We start from the raw sequence: 7,539 nt of genomic DNA on the forward strand, positions 1-7,539 counted from the left end.
CAGCATGGAATCATTATTTGCATCTTATATGGATTGCGTAAAGCCATTTTCTTTTGATGAATGGAAATAGGTGAACATGCCAATGTGACATCAGATGCTAATTACATCCCATTACTGAGCCTATAGAGACTTCTATCTTTAAATTTTTCCATCTCTGTTCTATTAATCTGGGTAATTCAGGAATTAATTGAGATTGCAGATTTTGAATGAGCTAATTACATGCAATGTGACAATCTCAATTTAAATACATATCACATATAATCCAAACCTAATATACACCATACATACTGTATATATACATGGAGTATCATTTAGTAACCGTACGCCAATGTAACTGTAACAACAACCAGTGCATGATTCCCGCCAGACTGTAAGTGGCTAGGGTTGGTCCAGTTTATTAGTGTTTAATCACCTCACTTGTGTTCGAAAATTGTTGTTAACAGAAATTTAAAAGAAACTCAGACTATATTTATTGAACATAAGAAACAACAAGGTACTGTAACATTCTGTTAGTTTATTCATCCCATTCCCCATCCCACATTACGATTCTTTTTAAATCTTTTAAAATGTTTATCTTTGTTTCCTAACAGAACTTATGGAAAATTTCCGTAGGATTACTGTTGGAAACCATGGATTAATTGTAAGAGTTCACTGCTTACCATGGGAATTCTATGCAATTTCCTGGAGGCCAATTATTTACACATTAAAATCATTAGGTACCCATGGGATCCCATGGAAATTCACTGAATGCCCCATAACCAGCCATGAGACACCTGCATAAAATACCTACAGTGTCACTGGAGCAATTAATTTCCCACAACATAGCCCTAAGTATCCCATATGATTTCCATAGATTTAATTGTTTCATGCACTGACGAACTCACAATAAAATTCTAATTGCCTTCCCACTGGGGACTTTACATACACGATTGTCCCACTTAACATAATTTTCCTGGGAGATTTTCTTATGGGAATTTTGTATGTTTCATGGGATGGCTAGTTTACAATTTTTTTTTTACTGTATGTATCATCCCCCACTCCTGCTACACTTTATATACATTTCATATATTTCCTATTGATGTGACTTCTTTAATTTTAATTTATTGTTTTCTTTTAGTCCTCGTCAATGTCTATTGTTGTTTTTATTGTTGTCTTTAGTTCTCCCTCGTCAATGTCTACTACATGTTGCATGTAGTTTTCTGAAGGAACTGTGTTTCGTTTTTATCCATTGCCATGCGATGTGTTAAAAGTGACAAGAAAGCTGACTTTGACTTTGACAATGAGTTTCCAATGGGAAATTCCACACAGGATTCCTATGGGATTTTCTCAAGGGAATTTACAATATTTCATGGGGTGGATAATTCTCGATGAGGTTCCAACAAGAAATTCCCTGTAAAATACCTACGGGATTTTCTCATGGGAATTTTTTTTTTTTTACATGTGTCATGGGGTGGCCGATTCAACCATAAGTTCCAATGGAAAATTTCCCCATGGGATCTCTACAGTGTTGTCTCATGGGAATTGTGTAAATTTAATTTGGTGCCCAAGTCACAAAGTTTCCAGTGGGAAATTCCCCATAGAATTTCAATTTGATTGTCTCATGGGAGTTGTGTATGTTTCATTGGGTGGCCAATTTACAATGAGTTAGTTGGGAGATTCCCCATGACATTCCTATGGGATTTTCTCATGGCAATTGTGTATGTTCCAATTCACTCCCTGTTTCCAATCGGAAATTCCTCATGGGATTTCTTTAGGATATTCTCATGGGAATGTTGTATGTTTCATGGGGTGGCCAATTCATCTCAATTTTCTAATGTATAATTCCCTTTGGGATTTCAGTGGATTTCCTCATTGTGATGGAAATGCACAGATTGTGAACGTAACAGGATTCAAAGTTCTAAACTGTGATTATTCTCCCATTTAATAGATTATTAAATGTACAGTACAATCTACTGTTTGAACACGTATATTCAAAAAGGGCTGAAAGAGTTTAATCTGATTTAGGTGGATATATGAGTGTTTTTTTATTGATCTATCTGTCAGATTATTAATAGATTATTAGGCTGCATGTAAATGTAGCTAATTTGTATATGAGCATGAACCAGCATAGATGCTCTATAGAAGCTCTTCCATAAACAGTTGCATGCAATGAGCAATAAATTCAATGTTGGATTGTTTCTCAGTTACACACATGGGTGTGTGCATATGTTAGTAGAACAGGAAAGTGATAAGTAATAAAAATCCATTGATAGCATCACACACCCAGGACAATGGCTAAGCAAAACTCTGCAGAGGTGTATGAGTGAGTGAGTGAGTGAGTGTGTGTGTGTGTCTGCATGTGTGTGTCTTCTCTGCAGCAGAAGCATTGCCTGATTGTGCCATAGTAACACGCATACAATTATATGATGAGTCATCCAGTGCTCTGTTCAGCCTTGATGGCTTATTAATGAACAAGAATCCCGACCTGCAAGACATGGGAGCTAAATAATTGAAATGATGGAATGAGCTATAGTTTGTGGTTATGCATGTCAAATCACCATCAGGATCAATAACTGATGAGGCAGATCCTGAATGGTCATAGTGGAGACAAGAATGCTCTAAACAGATACTGGAGAGATGCTTGCGTCCCTTTAAAGTGGAAGTTACACCAGAATAAAAAGTCCAAGTTCAAGTATCTTTGTATAATCTAATTTTTTTCCCCATTAACTCTTTCTTTCTGATATCTCTGACTCACCTTTGACTCACTAGTCATGCTGTAATTCCAAGACAGAGAGAAGACCAACAGCCATAAAAGTCAGTGTCACATTCAGCCAAATAGCCCTAGACAGGCCAGTCCATTATTTTTACTACAGGTTAGTAACACAGATTTAAATAATGCAAACACAGAGCATATTATTAAGCTAGTGTATAGATAGAAAGGAGAATGGTCTTTATTCCTCAAAGGTCAGAACTTTCAAATCTAATCATCAAATTCAAATCCATCCATTAATTTCAGAAAAAAAACAAAGGATTGCAAAAGACAAACTTATTGAACTATAATTTCTTCCACTAAAACTGTGCTAATAGTTGGTTTTATTTTATTTCAAGGGTTTTTTGCGCACATTTTATGCCATTGTTGAAATTGTCAAAAAGCATTTTTATTTTCGCCCATCTCAGACACAGGAACCTCACCAAACCATCTCTAGAGTAATAACAATCTGTCCGGCATGTGTCATCTCCCAGCCTACCAATAAACGGGTTAATCAGTTGGAATGTTGGAATGGGTTGATGTTTGGTAGTTATTCTGTAGACTACCAACTCATTTCTACACTCTCAGAAAAACTGGGTTCTTCAAGGGTTCTTTAAGGGTTCATTGAATAATGTACGGTTCTTTAGCCTCCTAAAGAGTTCGACTTGGATCCCTTTCTGATAGGCTTCCATGTATCCATCCATCAATCATCCATTCATGCACCAAATCATCCATCCATCCACTATCTACCATTCATCCACCCATCCATCCATTGACCCAACATCCAATCACACGCCAAAGCATCAGTCTATCCATCTATCTACCATTTATCCAGCCACCAAAGTATCTGTCTAAACAACCAATCTTTCCATTCATCTACCATTCAATCACCCACTTAAGCATCTGTCCAATCTACCCATGCATTCATTCATCCAGCATCTCTTCACACACCAAAGCATCTACTCATCCATCCATCCATCCATCCATCCATCCATCCATTCACCATCTATCCACCTACATGTGTTTCATCCATCCATCCACCATCCTTTCACCCACCCAAGCATCTGTCCATCCATCCACACATACATACATCCACACAGTCTAACAAACTTTCCAGGCTTGACAGGTCTGTGTCACTGATCATTAATCACACTGTATGACTCGGTGCATACCAGTATGGCAGCACCGCAGCACATATATGACTCTTTTTTTTGGTTGTGTCATTTTCCCTCTAACCTGCACAAGCAAGAATGTCAGTGGTCTTGTTTACAAATGGCAAATAAAGATAAAAAACACTCATGCTGTGCTTTAGAAGAAAACAGCCATCGGGGCATGAGGGTCTGCTGTGTGAGAAAACGGTTTTCATGCTCTCGAGCCATGTCTCTGAGTACTCTTCTGTTCTTGGATAGGGGTGAACATCAGGACATGTCAAAACAACAACAACAACAGAAGAGCATTTGAGGTCACACCATGAAAACAGAGCCAGCATCTGCTTTTCAGCTTCCAGACGCTTGTCGTGATGATCATCTACCTGACAAATAATCTCAGTGCCATACATGTGTCTTTATGTTGTATATTGTGAGTTCATAAAATGGTACACATTCAAAAAGTGTTATGCTTGATTGAGGTAAAAGTTGCTGCACGAATAAAGACTTTTTTACACTTAACAGTCTTTAACATACTCACAAAGCAGCTTAACAGTAATTCAGGTCTGGACCACTAATAAAGCAATAGTGATAAAGAGAAACTTGCTGAGGACTTTAGGAGGAAACTCTCTCTCCTCTAATCAACATTATAGTGATTATAGTGAATAGTGATTATAGCAGGAATTCATTAACTAATTCAAGTCCAGCATCTTAATCTGAGACATCGAGCAGACATGCAACACATCAAATAAATCAAAACAGTGGCATTATTGTACTAATTCTGAAAATTAAAATAGTGAATTAAAAAAGCATGTTAAATGAACTAATCCTGTTCATCTATTATGAATTCATGACATATATTTAGTTTCTTTTTGCTACAATAATTTGTATGGACAAATAACTGTCAGCACAGGCTAAAAAATATAGCAAATCTCATGTATTGTCCAGTTACTTGGTGTAACTCTCAAGAGTTCATACAGTGCTTTTCACCCCTGAAGCTAAGCTTCACCCTTTCTGCAGCTGTACTTCTCGATGATTAAATACTAGAGTGTGCTGCATCAGGTGCTATTTTATAAGCTGATGAATAACGTGTGTGGAAGCCACACTGTATATCGCCACAATGGTGATCCGTGATTGGTTGTTGGGAACATTTGTTATTACACCAAATTCGCAGTCATCGATGAAATCATTATAACAAGGACAATTCATGCAGTAATATACTATTTCGATGTTTGCTTGAATGCTTGGCATTTTCTTAGTTATATATCATTGTATTTAGTCTTTCTTTTTATTTGTTTATTTTGAAATTGTTTCTTGCTTTTAGGTTAAATCATATTGCAGTTGACAGAAAATGAAAAGAATCAGAAGCACTGTTCTCTCTCTGGTCTTCCTCCCTGCCTCAGCCTTGTTTTGCCATGCACCGTTACTGTATGCAGTCCATAACACTTTTACAAAAATAAATGAAACAGCTTTAAAATAGTCTATTGTGAAACCCTCTTTTTTATGTGTCGACTGGCGGCATCCACACTCAGGGGATCTTTTTTCACTTTAACTTTCTTCCAAGATGATAACACCAGCTGCTGTTGCTTTCTTTTTCAATGTATTGTTTTCAGAAAGTATGTCGACTGCAGTGTTAAATTGCTGTGCCCCACTTCCACACAACACAACTTTTTTTGACCTTTGCGTGGCATTTGGAAAACATCCAAATGCCAAAACACCTGGGGCACCTAACTGGGGCATTGGAATATCCACATTCAGTGTTGCCAACGCTTTCCAGGAAAATGTAGAGAATGCATGCTTAAAAAAAAAAATCACAAGAAGTCACCAGTTAGATGTCATACATTAATTTGCATATTCATTCATTTCTCATATTCATTCAAATTGCTATGATTATTTGTATATCACAACGTGAAGATCTGGACCATCTGCAGAGTAATGAGCAGAATAGTTCAGAGTTTTATCAAAAAAAGAAAATAATTTAATAAGAGAATATAATAAGATTATAATTTATTTCTTATAAATGGCACCACAGACTAGCAATTTATTAGTTACTATAATTTCTATAAAGAATGCAGACAAACTGATGTAGTGGTAGTGAGGAGTTGGGAAATAGACACAAAAGAAACAGTTTTGGAATGAATAACTCACTTTTTTTACTTATAAATATTGCCAAGTATGTGGGTGGAACAAACAATGGTGATCAGTGATTGGTCATTAGGAAACAATGGTGATCAGTGATTGGTCATTAGGAAACAATGGTGATCAGTGATTGGTCATTAGGAAACAATGGTGATCAGTGATTGGCCATTAGTAACAATGCTGATAAGTGAATGCTCGTTGGGAAACGATGGTGATCAGTGATTGGTTATTAGGAACAATGGACATAAGTGAATGCTCGTTGGGAAATGATAGTGATCAGTGATTGGTCATTAGGAACAATGGTGACCAGTGATTGGTCATTAGGAACAATGGTGATCAGTGATTGCTCATCGGGAAACAACGATGATCAGTAATTAGTCATTACGAACAATGGTGACCACTGACTGGTCATTTAGACAGTGGTGGTGAGTCCAACAAACATTCTCTCTCAACTTGAATAAGCAGCAGCTGTGATGTGAACTGGAAAGCTGTATCAGGATAGTCACTATCATCTGCTGAAATAGTCTCTAGATTTGTCGCTAGGCTCTTTTTTAAATGAAAGTTCCTAAAGGGGTCTAAATAGTCAGCAAATCTAGTGATAAAGTTACAACTGATTTGCATAAAATTGTACCCAGTTCTTTCCTAAGATTGTCCACGTGAGTAACCTGTGGGTTCTCCAGTTTCCTCCCACTTCGAAATACATACATGTACGCTAGCCAATCATCTGGTTTTGTCACTTCAGCACATTCTAATTAATTTTGCATAAAATCGAAAAAAATCTCTATTTAAACATTGATGTATAAAACAGTAATGTTTTCTGTCACTTTGTTGCTTGCTAGTGGGAACACAGGCTATGTTGAATGCCATTTGATGACTGATTTATACACACTGTCATTTTTATACATGGTATACACATCCCCATAAACACATTAAAAGATTTATACACAGTAAAACACGTTAAAAGAGCGCTAAATCATTTACACACATTAAAACATACTGTAATGCCCGTTTCATTCTGGCTTATGTTTTGTCAGCTGGTTTCTTATGCTATTCCACAATCATAAGGCACCGCTGGTGTAGTGGTATCATGCAAGATTCCCATTCTTGCGACCTGGGTTCGATTCCCGGGCGGTGCAACTTTATTTAGCCTAGTTCACACTGCACCAACAGACATGTTTGTCAGATCAGTTTGTTAACCCTGTTGGTGTTGGTTGGCATGTTTTCACCGAATGAACATGTTCAATCAGCGTTTGTCGGGTCATGGAATGTCTGAGCAGTGTGGTATCGTTTTCCAACAAACTCTGACGTAATCTGACCTGGGCATGAGCCATTGCCATGACCACAAGGCAACCATCCCTGAAAACTCCATAGAAACTAAAGCCTGTGCATTTTAATCGGGATCATCTGCTAACCGTATGCCATTTTCCATATTCATGAAGTACTAATCGGAATCGCAACAAATGTTTATAACTTACATTTGCATAAAAATATTGTTCATAATATATGACCCAATAATGGTCTTATAAT

At 37.1% G+C, this 7,539-nt stretch overlaps 1 non-coding gene across 1 annotated transcript; it reads left to right on the forward strand.

Moving 5' to 3' along the window:
• The first annotated feature begins 7,077 nt into the window (after positions 1-7,077).
• On the forward strand, positions 7,078-7,148 carry trnag-ccc (transfer RNA glycine (anticodon CCC)). Its single transcript has one exon. It is a non-coding gene; the product is annotated as a tRNA-Gly (tRNA).
• The last annotated feature ends 391 nt before the right edge of the window (positions 7,149-7,539 follow it).

This window comes from Pangasianodon hypophthalmus, chromosome 9 (assembly GCF_027358585.1).
Source record: "Pangasianodon hypophthalmus isolate fPanHyp1 chromosome 9, fPanHyp1.pri, whole genome shotgun sequence".
Lineage (NCBI taxonomy): Eukaryota > Metazoa > Chordata > Actinopteri > Siluriformes > Pangasiidae > Pangasianodon > Pangasianodon hypophthalmus.